This window comes from Panthera uncia (assembly GCF_023721935.1).
Source record: "Panthera uncia isolate 11264 chromosome B2 unlocalized genomic scaffold, Puncia_PCG_1.0 HiC_scaffold_24, whole genome shotgun sequence".
NCBI lineage: Eukaryota > Metazoa > Chordata > Mammalia > Carnivora > Felidae > Panthera > Panthera uncia.
The window spans coordinates 71,690,203-71,712,128 of NW_026057580.1; the positions used below are offsets into that span (position 1 = coordinate 71,690,203).

The window sequence follows — 21,926 nt, forward strand, 5'->3', positions numbered from 1 at the left end:
GTGTCAAGTGTACTAACACACACGTCCCGGTGACACCAAATAGAACATCAGAAAACCGTGGGAGAGCAGCACTGTGAGAAACACATCTACCAGAGGGGACCTTGCAGCATGGAACAAATAGTTAAAATGGATAAACGCTGGTGGGAAAAAAGGATCCTGGAAAAGTGATCCCCAAACTGCAAAATGACCGGTTAGGACTGAAAGATTTCATGTGGAAACTTTTCTGCAGCTGTGACCACTTGTCTGTATTAACAACAGACCTGTTTTGTTTTGTTTGGGGGTTTGACAAATTACAGTATCCTGTGCTGTTCTCTTGTCTTGTGGAAAACTGAGGGGAAATGTAACACTATGGACTCTTCGTCCTGTATTTTTTCATTTTCCCCAGTTCTCTTGAGCTCACACACAGTCGCAGAGGAGCTGAGAAAGTCTTCGCACTTCAACTGTAGAGTCAGAGGGAAAGGCTTGATCTTGGCGATTGTCAGTCAGGCACTAATGGAAATGAAATCTGTCCACTCTGGAAACCCTGGCTTTGGTGCTGGGCGATCATGTGCGAACTGGAGGGCAAGTGGCTGGGCCGGAACCTGGAACGCCTTCCCACTGCCTTTGCCCAGTCTCCTGTCCTCACGGTTTCCATGACTGCCTCTCCCAACCCCACGTCTCTGCTTGCACTCATCCAATACCAATTAACAGTTTCATCAAAAGTAGTTGTGAAGCGCCTAATGCTGACAAAGGCAAGGTACCATACCAGGAAGTGAAATCATTTCCTCTCCTCCAGGACAAATGTGAAGTTGTAAGAAAACCAAAATGAGTTCAGAAAGGATTACTTTTCAAAGACCAGTAGATGCGATGCTTGTGTTTTATTTTTCAAGCTTAGGGGGAAGGAGTTGGTATGTTTTAGGCAAAAAGGAGAATATTCTTCGTGCTTGAACCAAGGCACCCAACATACACACACATACGCACACACACGCACTTAATGATTTTTTTTTTAACAAAAATGAGTTTGTCTTTGGATGATAACTGACTGAGGAGAACTACAGTAACAGAGTGTATGTCTACTACCTTCTATCCATTGTTATTACATGGGATCTAGAAGGAAGATGAGGATTACCTGTCTCTTTCCAATTTCTACGTAGAGATACCATCTCTGTTTTTCTCGCAGTCCCTTCAGTGGGTTGAATGGTGGCCCCCAGCAAGATGTGTCCAGGTCCCAGCCACCAGAACTTGTGATGGGACCTTATTTGGAAAAAGGGTCCTTGCAGAGGAAATTAAGCTCAGGATCTCAAGATGAGGTCATCCTGGACTATCCAGATGGGCCCTAAAAACAGTAAGTGTTCTTATAAGAGACAGACTAGAAGAGGAGAAAATGGGACAGAGATTGAAGTGGTAACAGCAACAGGCCGAGGAATAGCTGGTCTGGAAAAGAAAAGGAAGGAATCTCTCCTTAGAGCCTTCAGAGAGTACACAGCCCCCCAACACTTTGACTTGAGGCTTCCGGCCTCCAGGACTCAGAGGGAATACATTTCGGTTCTTGTAAGCAGACTCGGGAGACTAATGCAGTCCCCAAAGGTCTTTATCAGCTGCTTCTCCCTCGATCACTGATTCATTCATTTGTTCAGAAAACAAGGTGACTGACGTGTCAGGCACTGAGCAATGCGCCAGGAACACCAGGCTGAAAAAATAATTTTTTTTGTTCTCAAGACTTTTATAATCCGGTATTACTGGCATCATCATCATCATCATGCGTGGGCACGAGAAGAAAGAACTCACTACATCCTGGGATGGTCACAGTAAGGGTCCAGAGGAGAGACACATGAAAGTTGAGGTGTTTGGTAGTTTAGCAGGTTGGGAAAAATGGGAAGGGAAGAATTCTGGGAAGAGAAAGGAGCACGAAATCGTGTAGCCTCAATGGGAATTGGTTGTTTTTAAGGAAAATTCCAAAGTAGGTGTGGTGAGAGAAAAGGTGAGACAAGTCAGATTACAGAGAGCCACGTCAGCCAAGCTGAAGAGTTTGGAAGGCATCTTGTGGCAAACGGGAAGCCACCAAGGGTTTTAAGCAGGGCGAGAATACCATCACTCCTGTATTTTATAAAGATCGCTCAGGTAGAGGTGGGGAGAATGGCTTGGAGACTCAACCAAGGCAGAAGGATTCAGAAGGAAAGTAGTGACATGATCTAGGAGGCAGATGATAAGGGGCTGAACTAAAGCACAGTTGTGGGGCTAAAGCACGGGGACGGAAAAAAAGAGAAATTTACGTAAGAGTCTGAAATTAGAACAGAGTTAGAAAAGTAGGAAGCAAAAAGAGAAAATTCTATTACTGTACCCAAGAGAGATGAGGGTTTAAGAGGGGAGCAACAACGGTCAGAAGCCACTGAGAAGCCAAGAAATGTGAAGACCAAAAGGAACCCATTGGGTTTGTCCATCAAGAGACCACTAGTGATTCTGTCAGAGCTCTTTGAAGGTAGATGCTGTCCACTAGCAGTGGCAATTGTTGACAAGTCCATTAGCATCAGCAAAATGAGAGGGGTGGTTAATAGCTCGTTAGCTGTCAGAGTGTGCTCCCTGCTCCTTCCCCAGCATCATCTGAGAATTCAGAAATGCAAACGCTGGGGCCTCATTCCCATTGATTGAGGTACTTGGGGTGGAGGCCAAAACTCCATGTTCTAACAAGCCCTCCATCCCTTCTGGCACTGGCTAAAATTAGAGAACCTACACACCTACACACACCAGACAGGGCCTCACTACTGAAAATGTAATGTTGTGGACTCACAACATCAATATTATTTGCGAACTTCTTACCCGGGCAGAATTGTGAACCCCATGCCTGGCCCACTGAATCAAAATCTGCATCTTTAACAAGATCCTAGGGGTTCAGATGCACTGCTGAAGAATTTCAATCTCAACAACTTCCTTGGCCAATGTCTCAGATTATGTATTACATAAATCCAGTGAATGGCTAATTCAAAGAACAGGAGAGAATGCAATATATAACACACCCAAATTTCCTCGTCTCAAATGGAGATAGAAAAGAGCCTAAATGTCCATCAACTGATGAATGGATAAAGAAACTGTGGTTTATATACACAATGGAATACTACTTGGCAATGAGAAAGAATGAAATCTGGCCTTTTGTGGCAACGTGGATGGAACTGGAGAGTGTGATGCTAAGTGAAATAAGCCATACAGAGAAAGACAGATACCATATGGTTTCACTCTTATGTGGATCCTGAGAAACTTAACAGAAGACCATGGGGGGAGGGGAAGGGAAAAAAAAAAAAGTTAGAGAGGGAGAGAGCCAAACCATAAGAGACTCTTAAAAACTGAGAAGAAACTGAGGGTTGATGGGGGGTGGGGGAGAAGGGAAAAGTTGGTGACAGGCATTGAGGAGGGCACCTGTTGGGATGAGCACTGTGTGTTGTATGGAAACCAATTTGACAATAAATTTCATGTTAAAAAAATGGGCTATAGCTTACATGAGCCTGGGAATATTCCAGGAATAAACAAGATAATGTAGGTGCTTTCTAGTTCTTTGGCATCCAATGCCAGGTTATAGAATATATGTTTTTCTTCAAAGAGCTAAAAAACTCACTGAAGTTCATTTTATTATTCGGGAACACTAGGACTGTGTTCAAAAAGTCTCCTGCTATCCTCGATGGAGACAGGTAAATCTTCACATGACTTAGGAGGGAATTGTTTAGGGTAGCAAACCAAGACCATTATAATCTGTGCAATTCACTATGTATAAAAACATAGCTCAATTTAAAAAAAGCAGAGAACTACTATTTTTATTTTGTGTGACTATAGTATGACCCAGAGGTTCTCAAAGTGTCCTCAGACCGGCAGTCTCAGTGTCCCCCTCTGGACTTGTTAGAATTTGCATTAGGCTCCACTCTAACCTATTGGATCGGGATCCCTGCAGATGGGACTCAGGAAATTGTTCTAACAAGTCCTCCGGTCGATTCTGATGTACATTACAGCCTGCAAAGCACTGGTCTGGCATCAGAAACACTTCAATAGAAAACCCTTCTGCCTGGAGCGTCTCCTGTTTGGCTCTTAAACTCTTCTCCATTTAAGTGGTTTCATTTATCTTTCATGTCTTTTCAAGTCTCCTTCTTTCCTCCTTCCTCTTTTTTCTTCCTCTATCTACCTATGTCTTTCCGTTCTACTTTTTCACTTCCTATTTCTTTCCTAGCTCACTTTAGCTTCAAACTGCCCAATTCTCGAAGATGCATACAAATCTAGCACTTCTGCTCAAAAGTTTGCCAGCCTAAGCAAGTCTATCAGATACCCATGCTCAGCATTATGAAAGGAAAGAAACAGTACATCAGCCGCTTTGTCCTTGGAACAATGCAGCTTGCAGAAATGACAGTATAGAACCAGCCATTGTACAGTTCTTTGGTATTAATGCGACTTTAATTAGCAAGAGCACTCATGATAGTCATGTGCTAATTGTCCACAAAACGTCTGATGGCACGCAAGAGTACAAGATTTTCAGTCTACAGGCAATTTATCTGAACAATGGGCCCTGTTTTAGGATTAAGTATTCACGCCTTCACCGCAGGAGGTGGCCAATAAGCACAGCAGGAATAAATATTAATAATATTAATATTCGTAAAGAGTGTTCTTTTGTTCAACTAAAAATAGTTTGTCTTTATTATACAGCCTACTGTTAATAATAGAATTGCTCCTAATTACTTGGTAGTAAATACGGTCCAGGCCTTCTCCTAGGAGCTTTACAGTTATTAATGTATTGAAATCTCCCACAACCTTATGAGTTTGGTACAATTACCATCTCCATTTCACAGATAAAGAAATGGAGGCATGGAGACATTAAATAACTCAACTAGGTTCCCATTGCTGGTGAGTGCTAGAGATGGGATTTGTGTAGAGGGTACTGTATGGACCCTTTGGGGTCCCAGGTCAGAACCACTGTGTTATACTGTTCCTCAGGTGAAAATGAGTTGAACTACACAAGACACATTTGGCTTTCACACTCCCTCCTATTTCACATTAAGAGGCCAGATTTATTAAATATTTTCATGTCCTAACACTTTCCGTTGGAGAGCCTATGGTCTAGGAAGACAAACCCTAGACTGGGAGCCAGAAATCCTCAATTTTGATCTTCGTGTTATAGGCAGCTTGCGGGATGATTATGGGAAAGTCACGGGTTTAAGCTCAACAGGTAACAATTTCCTCTCCTGTGAAAAGAGGATTACATTTTATTAGATCATATTCACGGTTCTCTCCAGATCCAATATTCTAGGAATTCTAAGAATAAAATGTAGTCCCAGGGAATAATTAAATGTAGGAATATAATGGTACACAGAGGCATAGTTAGTCAATTTGCTAGGTATTCCTTTAGCTATCATATAAACAATAACATGAAATAATTCTTGATTATTAAGGCAGAATGGAAGTATTTGCTATCACACACGTGAACAACATGCGTAGAAATACATTAAAGACGAAGGTACATTTGCTTAATAAAGTAAAGGCCAGAGCTGACGAACTATGCTAGTTTCCCATTGTTGCTGCAACAAATTATCACAAAAATAGTGGCTTGAAACGAAACAGATTGATTATCTCATAGCTCTGGAGGTTAGAAAACAAAAATGTGTTTCATGGGGCTAACATCAAAGTTTCAAAGGGCTGCATTCCTTCTGGAGGTTCTAGGGGAGAATCCATTTCTTTGACTTTTCCAGCTCTTAGAGGCTGCCCACATTCCTTGGCTGATGGGTCCCTTCATTCATTTTCAAAGCCAACAGTAGCAGGTTCATTTCTCACATCACATCACTCTGACCTCTTTCCTTTCCTCTTCCACATATAAGGACCCTTGTGATTAGATTGACCCCCACCTAGATAATCCAGGCTACCCTCTCCTTCTGGAGAGGGAGATTTTACTCACATCTATGTAAGCAACATATTAACAGGATTTGGGGGTTAGGACATGGGCATGCGAGGGGGGAGTCATTTTGTGCCTACTATACAGGATATTTTTGGGTTCTCCAGGAAGGCTTATATTTCATATACTTAAGAACAAAACAGTGTTCACAGTGAAGAGGAAAATACTCAATTCTGGAATGTTGTCATCTTAATGAGGTTGTCACATTTAGAAAAGGAAGTGCAAATGTCTTACTGAACATTTTCTAGAGTTCAAATTGCTTTGAGCACAGAAGACTATCAGAGCCCAAAAAGACTACGGGGGTCATCCAGCGAAGTCAACCGTCCTTATTTAACATACGCAGAAACTAAGGCCCAGTGGGGCCAGTGAGTTGCCAGTGATGATAGAAATGAGCCTCCGGCCTCCCGGCTTCGTTCTCAGGTGTAGGCCTCTTCTGTCACATCTTGAGGCTGTCTCTCATTTTTTTCACCCTACCAGTAACTATTTAGCTAAATGTCCTTTGGCATATCATGCAACTCAGACACTCTTTCACAGCTACTACTAATGATTAGAATAGCCCTCTGAACTCTTCCTTTTTCTTTAGGGAAGTATGTGGAGAAGCACAGTACTGCAGGAAAAAAAAAAAAAAAAACAACCATGGTCTTTTGATTGCCATGTGACGATAAAGAGTAGGAGGAAAACTATGCTGTGGTAAGGAAAGCAGCTAAACCACAGACGAGGGGCTCACGGAAGAAACATTTTGTAAATACCTTTTCTCCCCCTTAAAATGCGTCCGATGCGATGCCTTACTTATCATGAGGAGACTGAATTCCATATGGGCCGTGTATGAAGCAAAAACTATATTAAACACACAAAAAATGTCAGGATCACAACAAACTTAGCTGACTCCTTAAAGTATGCCATCATTTTTCTCGGCCAAATGCTTGTTTTGAAAAGGAAAATCGTAACTTCTGCATGGCATAGAGCAGAAAGAGGGCAGTGCCCGCCCTAAACACAGGCAGCATGAATGGCATGGTCAACCTTCCCACCCTTTTCTTAAAAAGTAGAAAATTTTAGCTTCTCCTTGGAGAAGGGCAGCAAAGCCCTTCTGAAATACTGCTGTTAGAAACCCTACCATTAGGAAATTATACCGACAGATTAAAGGTTAAAGAGTGTATGATGACTTCAGTAGATGCCAAGAAAACACTGCTGAAATACAAAATCCATCCCAGTTTTTTTTTTCTTTTCATCGTAACAAGCTAGTAATAGAAATTTTCTGAAATAAATTTGTTACGGAGGACCTACTAGAATTCTATCTAGTGCAGAAGTCATAATGGTGAAACCCCTGTTCCCAGATTCTAATTAGCTTTCTAATGCTTCACTCATAATATGAATAAATAGTCAAGGATCCTTAGACATTTGGTTAAAACCTCTAACAAGAGAGGCGCCTGCATGGCTCAGGCGGTTAAGCAGCGGACTCTTGGTTTCGGCTCAGGTCATGATCTTACAGTTCATGAGTTTGAGTCCCAGGTCAGGCTTTGAGCTCTGACAGTGCAGAGTCTCTGTAGGATTCTCTCTTCCTCTTTCTCTGCCCCTCCCCCACTCTCACTCTTAAAATAAATAAACATTAAAAAATAAAAAAAACTCTAACAAGCTCATAGGTGGAAAAAACAGCACAGCATAGGGGGAAAATGAAGGAAACAGAAAAGCAAATAAAAGATTTTTTTAAAAAACAAAAACTACAGGGGCTCTTAGGTGGCTTAGTTGGTTAAGTGTCTGACTTTGGGTCAGGTCATGATCTCCCAGTTCATGAGTTTGAGCCCTACATCGGGCTGTCTTCTGTCAGCACAGAGCCCCTTTTGGATCCTCTGTCCCCCTCTGTATGCCCCTCTCCTGCTCACTCTCTCTCCTCTCAAAAATAAACATTAAAAAAAAAAAAAAAAAAAAAAACTATAGACAGGAAGGAAGGGTGGGAAGAGGGAGGGAGATAGAAAAGAAAGGAAAAAAAAGAAAGAAAAATACATTCAGAAAAGAGCTCTGGAAATTTAAAAATAACATGGAAAAACAAAACAAAGCAAAAACAAGAGAAAGGTTGGAAGATAAAGTTGAGAACATCTCCAGGAAAGTAGAATGAAAAGATAAAGGCCTTGAAAATAGTGGAGAAAAGATAAGATAATTAGAGGATCAATGCAGGAGATCAATAGCTGAATAACAGAAATTCTGAAAAGAAAGCTCAGCTAAATTGGCAGACAGGACATTATTAAAGAAATAATATAAGAAATTTCCAGAACTAATAAGCATAGATTTCTGGACTCAATTTCAAGGCCCAAAGGCACACCAAGGCACATCACTGTGAAACTGCAGAGCACTTGGAACAAAGAGAAGATTCTGTAAGTTTCCAGAAGGTTACATAAAAATAGCATTGAATTTTGGGGCACCTACGTGGTTCAGTTGATTAAGCGTCTGACTTCAGCTCAGGTCACGATCTCACGGTTTGTGAGTTCAAGGCCTGCATCAGGCTCTGTACTGACAGCTCAGAGCCCTGGATCCTGCTTCAGTTCTATGTCTCCCCTTCTCTCTCTGTTCTCCCCCCCAAACCCCTGCTCAAGCTCTTTCTCTCTCTCTCTCAAAAATAAATAAACATTAAAAAAATTAAAAATAAAAAAAATTACTAAAAAATAGCATCGAATTTCAAATAATAGCACTTTTAGTGAAAAATTAAAGAATTAACGTCTTCTAATTTTTGAGGGAAAAATATTTTGTTTTCAAGCTTATTTATTTATTTTGAGAGAAAGAAGCAGCAGAGACAGGGCAGATAAAGAGGGGGACAGAGGATCAGAAGCAGGCTCTGTGCTGACAGAGAAAGCCTGATGTGGGGCTCAAACTCACAAACCTTGAGATCATGACCTGAGACAAAGTTGGACACTTAGCCAACTGAGCCACCCAGGTGCACTGGGAAAGATATTCTTTCTTTTTCTTTTCTTTCTTTCTTTCTTTTGTGTTTTTTTTTAATGTTTATTTATTTTTGAGAGAGGGAGAGTGAGAGAGCACATGCATGTGAGAGAGAGAGAGAGAGAGAGAGAGAGAGAGAGAGAGAGACAGTGCAAGGAGGGGAGGGGCAGTGAGAGAGGGAGAGATCATGACTTGAGCCGAAGTCAGAAGCTTAATGAACTGAGTCACCCAGGTACCCGCCACCCCCCCGCCCCAGGAGTATAGTATAGTTTGTATCTTAGCGGTGAACAAAATTTTTAACCATGTCAATATTAACAAAAAACGCGTAATATAACAAATAGGAGTAAGTGGGACTAAAGAAGTCTGTGTTGGGATAATATAAGAGAGTTCAAACCTTATCTTTTAAAACATAAAATAAATAGGAAATAAAATAAATGGGAAAATAAAAAATAGAAGTGCAAGAACAATATTAAAAATATAAAGTAAATATTATTAGAAATAACTTAAAAATTGGAAAATATTTACCACAGTGGAGTGATTTTTTATCTGTGTCATTTCTGGATTAATTTCAATCGATTGCTATTTCCCACCCACCCCCATCTTGAGCTGCATTTTCTTGCTTATTTGAATGCTTGTTAATTTTTTACTGGATGTCAGATGTTATGAATTTTATTTTGTGGGGTCCTGGATGTTTTTGTATTCTTATGAATATCCTTGATTCTGCTCTGGGACATGGTTAAGGTACTTGGAAACCGTCTGACTCCTTTTAAGTTCTCTTTTAGAGGTGGGACTGAACGTCTAGACTAATCATCCAACCAAGTACCCCTTGTGAGGATTCTACCTGATATTGATACCTTGTGTCAATATCAAGGAGGTCTTTCCACTCTGGGTGGTAGGGATACAAACCATTTTCATCCTGTGTGAAGTTTGGGGACTGTCTGTTTGATCTTTTTGTGAAGGCCTTTTCCTGACTTTAAATAGTTTCCTTGCACACCTGTGCTGATCCTTAGCCAGCAGCAGATTCTCAAATCCTCTGCAGAATTCTAGAGTTCTTTTCAGCTCTCTCTCTCTCTCTTTTTTTTTTAGAAAGAGACAGAACGAGCGCACACACAAGCCGGTGATTGGCAGAGGGAGAGGGGAGAGAGACTCTTTTTTTTTTTTTCAATATATGAAGTTTATTGTCAAATTGGTTTCCATACAACACCCAGTGCTCATCCCAAAAGGTGCCCTCCTCAATACCCATCACCCACCCTCCCCTCCCTCCCACCCCCCATCAACCCTCAGTTTGTTCTCGGTTTTTAAGACTCTCTTATGCTTTGGCTCTCTCCCACTCTAACCTCCTTTTTTTTTTTTCCCTTCCCTTCCCCCATGGGTTTCTGTTAAGCTTCTCGGGATCCACATAAGAGTGAAACCATATGGTATCTGTCTTTCTCTGTATGGCTTATTTCACTTAGCATCACACTCTCCAGTTCCATCCACGTTGCTACAAAAGGCCATATTTCATTCTTTCTCATTGCCAAGTAGTATTTCATTGTGTATATAACCCACAATTTCTTTATCCATTCATCAGTTGATGGACATTTAGGCTCTCTCCATAATTTGGCTATTGTTGAGAGTGCTGTTATAAACATTGGGGTACAAGTGCCCCTATGCATCAGTACTCCTGTATCCCTTGGGTAAATTCCTAGCAGTGCTATTGCTGGGTCATAGGGTAGGGGGAGAGAGACTCTTAAGAGGGCTCTATGCTGAGCATGCAGGGCTCAGTCCCCCAACCCTGGGATCATGACCTGAAGGGAAATCAAGAGTCCAACCCTTAACTGACTGAGCCCCCCAGGCGCCCCTCAGCTCTTTCATCTGCGTTGCTCTGCCTTGAGAATTCAGCAGCCCTGGTACCTTTGAATCTTGAGCTCAGTATCCTGGATTCAAGGAGCCCGCCAGGCTGTTCAGGTTTTCCCCCACTGTACTTCAGCCTGGAATTCTCCCCAGGTAGCAAACAGGCATTTATAGGGCTCTCCTCATTTATTTTCCTTCCTCTAGGGCCACAGTTCTGCACTGCCTGTTGTCTAAAGTCTGAAAATCACTGTCTTATATACAAAATCAGTAGGCAAAATCAACTGAATTTCTAAGCTCCAGAAGCAAAATGTTAAAAATCTAGTTTTTAAAAAACATACCATTACAACATGGATCAATCATACAAACATAATGTTGAATAAAAGAAACACGACAGAGAATGCATAAAGATTCCGTTCATAAGAAGTCCAAAAACAGACAAAAGTAAACTACATTATTTAAGATGGTATATCTAGGTGTTAAAACTAAAAAAAGAAAAATAAAGTAAATTTGTGATTATTTAAAAAGTCAGGACAGTTGTTACTTCTGGAAGGGACTGGGGATTGCAACTTGGAATATTTGCTACAAGGCTAAAAATACCCTATTGGTTGACCTGAGTACTGTTAATTAACATGGGTGTTCACTTTAAAATCATTTGTTAAACTGGGCCACCTGGGTCGCTCAGTAGGTTAAGCATCCAACCCTTGGTTTTGGTTCAGGTCATGATCTCAAGGTTTGTGAGTTAGAGCCCCAAGTTGGGCTCTGTGCTGACAGTGCAGAGCCTGCTTGGGATTCTCTCTTTCCTTCTCTCTCTGGCCCTCTCCCGCTTGTATTCTCTCTCTCTCTCTCTCAAAATAAATAAATCAACTTAAAAAAATTATTAAAATTATTTGTTAAACTCCAAATACAGGTGTATTTTCTATATATATTAAACTTCATGATTAAGAGAGTAAAGAATATATTATTTGTAATAATAAGAAAAATATAAGATCTATATGTTATCTAACAAATAAAGTATAATACCTTCATGGAGAGATTTATATAAGACATTAAAGAAAATCCTAAAAAAAAAAAAAACCTTCAACGATACACCACATAATCTATAGGGAAATTTAATATTCTAGAGATGACAATTCTCATTAAATTAGCTTGTAGATACAAAGCAAACCCAAACAAAATCCTAAAAAGGATTTTTGTGGAATTGACAAATTTATTCTAAATTCATATGGAGCTGCAAATGGCCACAAATTGTCAAGATACTCTTGAAAGAAGTAAAGTGTTGGAAACTTTGGAAATATGGTAATCAGGGTGGTGTGGTCCCAATACAAGAACAGATAAATAGATCGATGGAACAAAACACAGAGTCTAGAAACAAACCCATGAGTATATAGAAAGTTAATCTGTGACAGCGCTGGGATAGGAGTAGCTCAAAGAAGAAAAAAAAGGGGGCTACTCCAAATATAATGCAGGGATGATTCAACTATATGTGGAAAAAAACAGAATTGAATTTCTTCTTCAAACGAGTCTCAAAAATCAGTTGCAAGTTGATTAAATACTTATAACCTAAAAGTTTTTAAAATTTTGAAAGATAAAACTATAAAACTTTCAGGTGTACACACCATGGAAATACATCTTTATTACTTTGAGTTAGGGAGGACATAACAGTGTATAAACTATAAAGGAAAAGACTGATATATTTGTCTATATTTTAGAAATATTACCTATCAAAAGGTGCACAGAGGATGCAAATATGTTAATAGAAGAGAATAGCACTGGAGGCACATGCATACAATCATCTGATTTATAACAAAGATGTCACCGCAATGCAGTGAAAAAATGTTTCAACAATTTGTTGAAATTGTCGGGCCAACTGGGTATCCATATAGGAAGAAAAATAGGAAGCCTGACTTCCTCACACTATACGACCAAAAGAATTTCAAATTTTGGGCATCGGGCTGGCTCAGTCAGTAGAGCATGAGACTCTTGATCTCGGGATTGTGAGTTCGAGCCCCACAACGGGCATGGTGTCTACTACTTAAAATTTTTTTTCAAAACGTACTATAGACCAAAACATGAAAGCTGAAACAGCCAGACTTCTAGATTGAGAACATATAACCTTGGCATAGGCAAAGATTTCTTAAAGATGAATGTTTAACGTAATGTTAAACATTATTATAAAAGTCATAAATTGGATATCATTAAAATTAAGCACATCTGTTTATCCAAACACAATACGAAGAGACTGAAAAGGCAAGTCATAAACTGAAAGAAGATAGTTGTGTTACATGTGCCTAACCACGGACTCGAATCCATAGTTTACAAAGAAATACAGATCAAAATCAGAAAAACTGACAATCCAAAAAAAAAAAGAAAAGAGCAAAAGAAAATAAAAGAAATTTACGAATGACGATTTAGCCTATGAAAAGTTGTTCAACATCGTTAGTCGTCAGGCGAATGCACACTAAAGAGAAAACGAGACAGTTTGGCAAACATGCAATACATCAATGCCCAGAAATTCCACTCCTGGGTATAAACCCAAGGAAACTGAGGACTGTTGTTCATCAAAAGACAAGTACAGGAATGTTTACAGCAAGAATATTTAATTGCTTGACACATGAACCCACGTGCACATCAACTGTAGAATGAAAAATTGCAAAATGGCTGCACCGTGGAATACTACACAGCAATAAAAAAGAAGAGCATTTTTACACACATCTCTCAAATACAATGTTGGGTCAAAGAACCCAAGTAAAAATAGTAGATGTTATTCCATTCTTTAAGAGTTAACACCAAATAAAATTAAACCAGCATGGTAAAAGTAGAGTACTGTGAGTTTGTGCAGTTCAGGAGCTTCAAATAGAAGGGAGGCATAAGGGATTCTATTGCAGTCCTGGACATAGCTTATATCCTGATGTAGGTCATGGCTACCTGGGTATACACAGAGACAGTAGCTCTGTACACGTAAGACCATTCACTTTGCAGAATACAAGTGAAACCTCCACGATAAAATATACATACGTTGTAAGTTTACCAGAGAAAATATATTTGCAAAGCATAATTTGCAAAGGAGTAGCATCCAAATATATGAAAATTTTCTGTATATTTGAAGAAGAATATTAACAATCCAATCGAAAAAAGAGGCATAAGTGAAAATAAAACAGAAATGTATGAAAACAATATTAGAAGATGTTCAAAGATGTCCAATCCTGTCAGTTATCATGGAAATGCAAACCAAAATTGCAAGATACGGTTGCCAAACACCGGAAAGGCAAAATTTTTAAGTTTGTTGATATCAGGGGGTGGGAGGCCAGGCAAAATGAATGAAGGGGAGTGAAAGGTATACGCTGCCAGTTATGGAATGAGTAAGCAACAGGGAATCAAAGGCACAGTGCGAAGAATACAGTCAATGATGGTGTAGTAGCGATGTAACAATGTAACAGCAAAGAGGGTAACTACACTTGTGGTGGACATACCAGAATGTACAAAAATGTTAGCTCACTGAGTTGCACATCTGAAACGAATGCAACATTGTGTGTCAACTATACTCCAATAAAAAAAGAAAAATGAAGTTCATCAGTATCAAGTGTTGGCGAGGACGGTAGAACGATCAGAACATAAATTCTGATTGTTGGTGGCACTGATGATCCCCATCTACATCAAGTTGCAAAAACAGACAAAACTAAGGTATATAGTGACTGGAATAAATACACAGATGTATGTGTTATTTTTCACAAACGTTTTCATTGAGCTTCTATATCATATTTATATTAAGAAAAAATTGATAATATTTGGTTTAGCTTCAGAGCCTAAGTGATCCTTTAAATATCTTAAAAAAAAAAACAAAACACTTTAGTCTCTTAAGTAATTTCTACACTCAACAGGGGCACAAGCCCACAGCCCTGAGATCAGGAGTTATATGTTCTACCAACTGAGCCAGCCAGGTCAGGTGCCCCTTAAATATCTTCTAATTCTAGTAAATCAAAGGGTTCATTAAAAGTTTTTCTACCTAGCTCTAATATTCTAGTTAGCTGTGCTTTCATAAATTGGAAGACTGAAAAGTTTTATATAGAAGCTGGACTAATAGGCACTCTTTTTCTTTTTGTAATATGGTACCTGGAAAAACATCATTTTGCACCCCTGCCTTTTTTCAAAGTATGTGAACAAAATGTTCAAGGACATTGAAACAATTTACTTTACAAGTTCTACCAGACAGGGAGCTAGAAGGCAGGGAGAAAGAAAAAGATAAGATTTGATTCCCAAGGACCTCCTAATGTATGAAAAGTCTGTTGGAAAATTAGTATCTTTACAAAGTAAATACTTTAGTAATCATTCTATTCTGTTGGTGTTGCATAAGCCTAAAACAGATTTAAAGTGAGGAAGAAATGGAACTGACCAGCTGAAGCTGTACTGTGCTTTCAGAGTGTCATTCTCTTTAGACATTGCACATTTATTTATTTTATGTTTATTTATTTTTGAGACAGAGAGAGACACAGCGTGAGCGGGGGGAGGGGCACAGAGAGAGGGAGACACAGAACCTGAAGCAGGCTCCAGCCTCTGAGCTGTCGGCACAGAGCCCGACGCGGGGCTTGAACTCACAATCCATGAGAACATGATCTGAACTGAAGTCAGACGCTTAACCGACTGAACCACTCAGGCGTCCCTGGACATTACACGTTTAGAAGACAAACTCCAAGTAAATAAAATTCAGTGTCACAAAAATGTACTTTTCTATTAGTAGTTATAGAGACATTACCAAAAACTCCTTCCACAGAACCTTTGGAATAATGAAATATCTCTGACTTGCCCATATTAACCATTGGACTAAGAAAACATGCCACAGTTATTCAAAACTATTACAAGGACACTTTGGTGTATATATTGTAATTTTCTTTTGGTTAAAGGTATGATATGGTATGTAGGGACCTTATAGAAATTGTCCATTTCTTCAGGATTATCTTTGTCATTTCATGAAATATTATTATTTATCCTTGGCATAATTAAATTACCCCAATAACCCTTAATTAGATATGTGAGTATTACTACCTTTTCTCCTCATTCTATCCCCTTATCCTCTAGACTCAAAACACAGCCCAACTTGCAAACTGGATATGTGTATTAATTTCACTTATAGGTTCTATCTGAAATTCATCTCTTAAACTTTTACTTGCTATGCTGTTTCAGTGAATCAGGAGACACAAAAATCTTGTGTTAAAGCAAAACAAAACAAAAAAAGCTCCTTCAGCATAACTCTTTATCTGTAATACCTCACAAACCTGAAACTGAAATTCATGTTGCTTTTTAAAATTGCTTTTCCCTTTTTTTTTTCATTTCTGTGGCGATAAGGAGAAGAAAGTGGTGGTTAGTAAATATTTGTGAAAGCAAAGTGAGCTTACTGACAACCTGGCTTCCTGGTTCAAGGCCAGTCCAGCCACGGGGCTGTCCCAGCCACCCACAAGGCCAGGTAGAGTGGCACAATCCCTGCAGCAGTTACCTGAGGCTCTCAACAGCAGGGCCCAAACTGTTCCCTTGATCCAACACCTTCTCTATTACTCTTGCCCCATTTACAATGGAAGGCTTCTTGGTTAAATCATTGTCATTTTTCCGGTCAATTGTTGTGCCCTTTTGTTCAGCCATTTTGACATTATAGTGACCTTTAAAACTGAAAGTCCTTTGTAAACAAAAATGGAATTGGGGAGAAGCAGCAGTGTCCTTACTTTCTCTTACAGCTGTAAGAGAAAGAGAGAGCTACTTGCGAGACCCTCCCACCACATACAGTTGAATGGTACATTTGCTAAATAGAAAGCAAAAGGCTTTAATCTCCTTGAAAACATCTACCGAAGTGTGCACCACCTGTATGCTCTATTGCTAAATCCTTAATTTCAGTGTTTGTTCTGAAATAAATGGGGAATTTCAGCTATAAATCCATGTCAAATAAAATATAATAAAATCAAACTAAAAGGAAAATCAAAGTAAAAGCAAAGTTATTAAGCATATTTTCTGGAATGCTAATATGTCCTAGTATAATTTAGACTTCCCCCCTCTGGGAAATTTTAAATTGTAACATTTCCAAATAGACACCATAGGGGTAAGAAAGTGGGACTGAACGAGTAGATGTGTCGAAAGAAGAAAAAAACCAAAAAATCGATGGACTCTGTAACCCACTGTTAGTGTTTATTATAGAGTAGACATCTAGTTCACACCTACAAGTGTAAGTAAACAAAATGATGGAGTTTATAAAATAGTAAGAACAGTATGATTCGATTTCATTATTTTTAAATCTACGCATCTAAAAAAAATCTATACATACATTTGAGGAAAATACAGATATTTTCAGTTATGAGGTTGTGTATGTTTTGTCTTTTTTTTACTTTTCAAAAAATATATATATATACATAAGATGTATATGGTTTTATAATATGTATACTTAACTTATAATATGCATACTTAACAGATACACTATATATTCTATGTATGCATATTTTACATGTGCATATATATTATATATTTTATATATAACTTTTCTTTTTATATATACTATTATTCCTAGCGCTAAAAATGATTTCTAATTTAAAAATAAATTACACTATTTCATCGTGACTCAAGTGGTTGCTAAATTAAACTTTGAAAAGTTTGACAATTTATTTCATTCATTCATTTACTCAAACATTTATAGCAAATTTTGAGCATTCACCATATGTCAGGCCCTCTTATAGGGACCAAGGACACAGCATAAGACATAGGATATATGGCAGTGCCCTGTTCTTTTCTCAGGCAACCAAGAGTCAAGTCCCAAACCCACAGAAGTCAGCTGTTTCCCAACACTCTCTAGATGATTTCAACAAATATTTATTGAGCAACTTCTACGTGCAGAATCTTGTGTTCAGTCTTCAGAGGATGAAAAGAAAAGACACTGGGGTGAGACATAGCTTCAGACAGTGAAGACCAGTGAAACGTTGAATGTGTGTGAGTAAGTAGTGTTCACCGTGTGAAGACCCATTCTAAGCTCTATGTGAACTGACTCATTCAGTCTTTACAACAGCCTTATCAAGTAAGGTCCTATTATCATCTCCATATTAAAGATGAAGATATTGAGGCTCAGGTAGTTTAAGTGTCTTGTACAACAGGAATCAGATGGCAAATGGCAGAGCTAGAATTTGAACCCAGGACATCTGGCCCCTAGCACCCAAGCTCTAAGCCACTGCTCCATATAGACGTGGATTTGGCAAATAAAAGGAAGGAGTGCATTCCAGAACAGGGGAAAAGACGTTGAGCACCTTTGGGAGTAGACCCGTGGGAGGGATACGACTGACAATGGCCAAGGCTTTATAGAAAAAGTATATGTAGCCTACAATGAGGAAACTTAAGTAATGGGAGTCTGGGAGCTTTGCCCTAAAAGTTACATGTGGATACATTAAAGGTAAAGCTAAACATGAGGAAAATCTGATAAAAGAATTTGAAGCCAAGTGGGTTGCAAACACACCAGAAAGTAAAGAAATTTTTGTTCTGAAATATTTTGTAGTGATCAAAGTTGAGAAACTTCACGTAGGGAGACCCAGTGAAGTTATAGGCATGGGATAACTAAGAATGAGAGGGTCCGTCACGGCCACAAGAATGCCAGGTTCTGGGACTGGCCAGGCGAGAACATGGGACAGCGTTTTGAGTAGGGCGGTCAACAGTAGGACCTAAGGGAAGAGAATTTTCTATAGAAAATGACTTTTGTGACCAATCTATCAGGCAGTTATTGTTGCAGCAGACCCACCACAAGTCTGACAGAGATGGGACCAGAGTGATGGACAGATACCTGGTTGGTGCTGTGGTCATCAGACCAGGATGAAGACATTATCTGATGGAGAAAGAACAAAATGCCATGTGGATTCCACAGTGGACAAGGAAGGGAGACATCTCCAAAATCGGAGACAGAAGTCAAGAAGGGAAAAATAAATGAAAACAAGAGGAAAAAAAAAAAGTCAATGCAAGACAGCCCAGATCAGAAAAAAGATTTTAAAGAGTTAAAAAAAAATCAATATTTAATATTTTCACACATCTTCCATAATATTTGAAATATGTGCTTTCAGAACTTTACTGTGATCTTAAACTACATAAGTTGCCCATGTTAAAAATGAGAAAAAGTTGAATTCTGAAGGGCACTGACTTTTTTTTTTTTTTTTTTTTAGAAAACAACTATGATTGCAGTTATATTAATCACACACAAAGAAGCATGACAGTAACTTAACTTTATTGGAGATTTCTGAAGTCAGATATACAAATCACATATTAATGTTGCTGCTTTTTAGAATCAATGCTGATCTCTTCCTGTAGCCGAGCCCTGCAGTTCAAAGGTATATAACGTTAAGATCTGAGCTCACTGCTGCTCTGTAGAGATACGGCGTCACAGAATTGCCCCAATGCTTAACAGGCTCAGGTTCTCATTTGCTGAGCAGATCATGCTCCCTGCACAAATGGCTTCTGCAGAACTGACTGTCACTGGGGAGGAAACAACTATTGAAAAGCATCCCCTGTCCTGCTTGGGAACACAAAGAGCCATCACATTCGAGATAAATAAAGGAGAATCCTTTTGCAATGCAGAGAATCAGAGTCCCGCATCAGAAAACTGGTTACTTCTTATGAACCATTTTTACTTCTTTAAAGCCTTACCCAGTAGGAGAAGGCAACAGGGAAGAAATTCTTTCAAACACACCAACTTCTGTTATATCTCATAGACAAAGAATCTGTAGTCTTTTTCAACTTTTAGGGTTCCCACCAACACACACAAAAGGTATCAAATTTTTACTTGTGCCAAAGACTGATCTTTTTCTCCAGCTGTTTACTTACCGCTCATCCACGAACCAATTACTAAGTGTTTCTAGAAGAAGAGTAACATGTGGTGACCCACCCCTGGCACGGAGATTCGTTTCATAAGACGCCCATGGCCAAGCGGACATGAACTGCCCCTTGAACATCTCCCAGACAGACGCCATGACCCATTCACTCCTGACGGACCATATTCTTCATAGCCTCTATTCTAGAGCACATGGGATGTCTGCTAAATTGTTATTTGTTCCAAAGCATGCTTTTGCTGTGACAGATGCCCCCAACTCCTTCTCCCTGCTGAGCTCACGGAATCACAGCTGTGTTGTACCACAAGTACAGTGTTGTCAAATCTTTGCTTTGTTTAATTATTCAAGTTGGTTCTACCACAGAATTAAGCTGCCTGGGGGACATTATGGGATTTCAGCGTGAACAACACGCATGAGCAGAGAGATGCCAACCCCCGCCAAGGGTCTGCACCAACCCCGTTTCCCACTCACAGTGGCAACCGAAAGCTCGCCCCCTAATAACCAGAAGCAGAGCTAGGTGGAAGGGTTTAATCAGAAGCTGGTTTGCCTCCATGCTGTAACTTAGTCCTTCAGGCCGGGAGCCCCGCGTACACGTTCAAGGCCAGCCTACAAGTTCAGCCTACAAGTGGTTACCACCTCAAAACTCAGGTTCTGGCCAATTTATGAACCCTAGATCAAGGTTGTGGTTTCCCGAATTTAACAGAAAGGTGAAGGGCAATTTTATCCTCCGAACTTACTTTTTCTTTATTCTTCCCAGGGTATTTAAAAAGCATAGAGAAGTGTTTATCTGTGACCTAGACGTGGCCTAGTAATCCAGTGGTATTATGACAAGACTAACTTAAAGTGTTTATTTCTTTCACCCCATAAAATTAAAAAAGAATAGAATATTAGGAAAGGAAAGAGGCTTTAGAGATCATCTAGTTGGAGACCCACACTTTGCAAAGAGGAAATGCAGGCTCAGAGTGGGAGAGTAACTTGAAAAGAGTCACACAGCTAAGGAGTAGCACCCCTCCTGCTGTGTCCCAATTCAGGGCTTTGCGATGATGCCACACCTCCTCCAGTCACTGCAGCAGAAACCAAAAAAAGGCCCTTTCCTACCATCCTGCTGTCCTTTCTTTCTCTGCAGCTTGGCAGGGGTGCCTGTCTTTCTCAGAAGGGAGGAGAGACTTCCCTGTGTCGTCTCAGTGCTGCATTAGTGTAAACCGTAGTTTAGGCTAGAGCGAGGAGGAAGGGGGGCAACTCGGGGAGGTCATACTTATAGGGCAGAGCGCCTCCCCATTCCTTGCAACATCCTGGTGCCTCGGTGTCTACAGGCTGAGAAATCAGGGCATAGAAAGGGACTTTTCTTGGTCAGCGTGTAACCAGGAGCGCAGCTGCGCTGGCGGCCGCACAATTCTCCAGGAGCAACCAGGCATCGGTCCAGCACCTCTGAGAACTGACTTCTTCCCTGCACCCGTGGAAAGATGCATCGCTCCAGCACTCCCAGGCTGGGAGGAGAGAAGCAGACCACAAAGCTGCAGAAGTGGAACCAAAACGTCCCGTTCGCAAGTCTCAGTGATCATTTTCAGTACTGGATTACTTTACAGAGCAGCATGGGGCCAACGGGAGGGGTGTGTGGTGTAAAACACACGCTCAATATTTCAATGATTGGTAGGTTTAGCTAAGTTCTATTTGGTTGTTTTTTTTTTTTTTACTTGACTTCAAGAAACATAGATTTCTGAGAATTTTAAGGGTCCTGAGAGCTCAGCGAGTACAAAATACCAATTAACTGAGGCATCCTGCCTGTAACAGGCTTAGAGCCTTTCAACATATTTTATATTTAAAACAAGTTATAAAACTGAATTTGGTAACTTGTACTAATAAAATATTTCCCAGGAGAGGGAGAAGACTAAGACTGTTACCTAAGTATTTTATGGGCTTGTGAATTCCACATTTAAGTGCTTTCGTTGTACCTTGAGCATAGACACAGGTGGCACAGGGCTGCTTATGATTCCAGGTAGCTTGCAAAAAAAAAAAAAAAAAAAAAAAGATTCACAAAATGCCTACTATGCGCCAGGCGCTTTACAAAAGGCAAAGGCAGATGGCAAAACCAAATAGGATTTTGTCCTGCCAGCTTATAACAAGAGCAAGTCGCTGGACTCTATCTGCATTAACTTCCTTACCTAGGACCCTCTTCCTAACCTCCAGTCCTGAACTTGAACAGCTGTCTCCTCTGTACCCGCCCATTCCAGTGCATTTCTCAAGCAGAAATGTCCAAAGCTGAATGCATTATTTTCCTTCCAAGATGGATTTTCTGATTATTATAAATGATATCACTATTTTCCGAGTCGTCCAAACACAGGAACGTGGAGTCAGTTTTCATTCCACCCTTTTCCTCCTCCTCAACTCAGCCACACCCTCCTATTGATCCTTGCATTTGGTAATCTTTA

General features: G+C 39.9%; 1 long non-coding RNA gene across 1 annotated transcript in view; it reads right to left on the reverse strand.

Annotated features, from left to right (window-relative positions):
• Window positions 1-3,191: 3,191 nt before the first annotated feature.
• LOC125938814 (uncharacterized) overlaps window positions 3,192-21,926 on the reverse strand; it is a 29,175-nt gene continuing 10,440 nt past the window's right edge. Inside the window, exon 3 of the long non-coding RNA XR_007462827.1 lies at window positions 3,192-5,195. This is a non-coding gene — a long non-coding RNA (uncharacterized LOC125938814). The remainder of the gene's footprint in view (window positions 5,196-21,926) is intronic.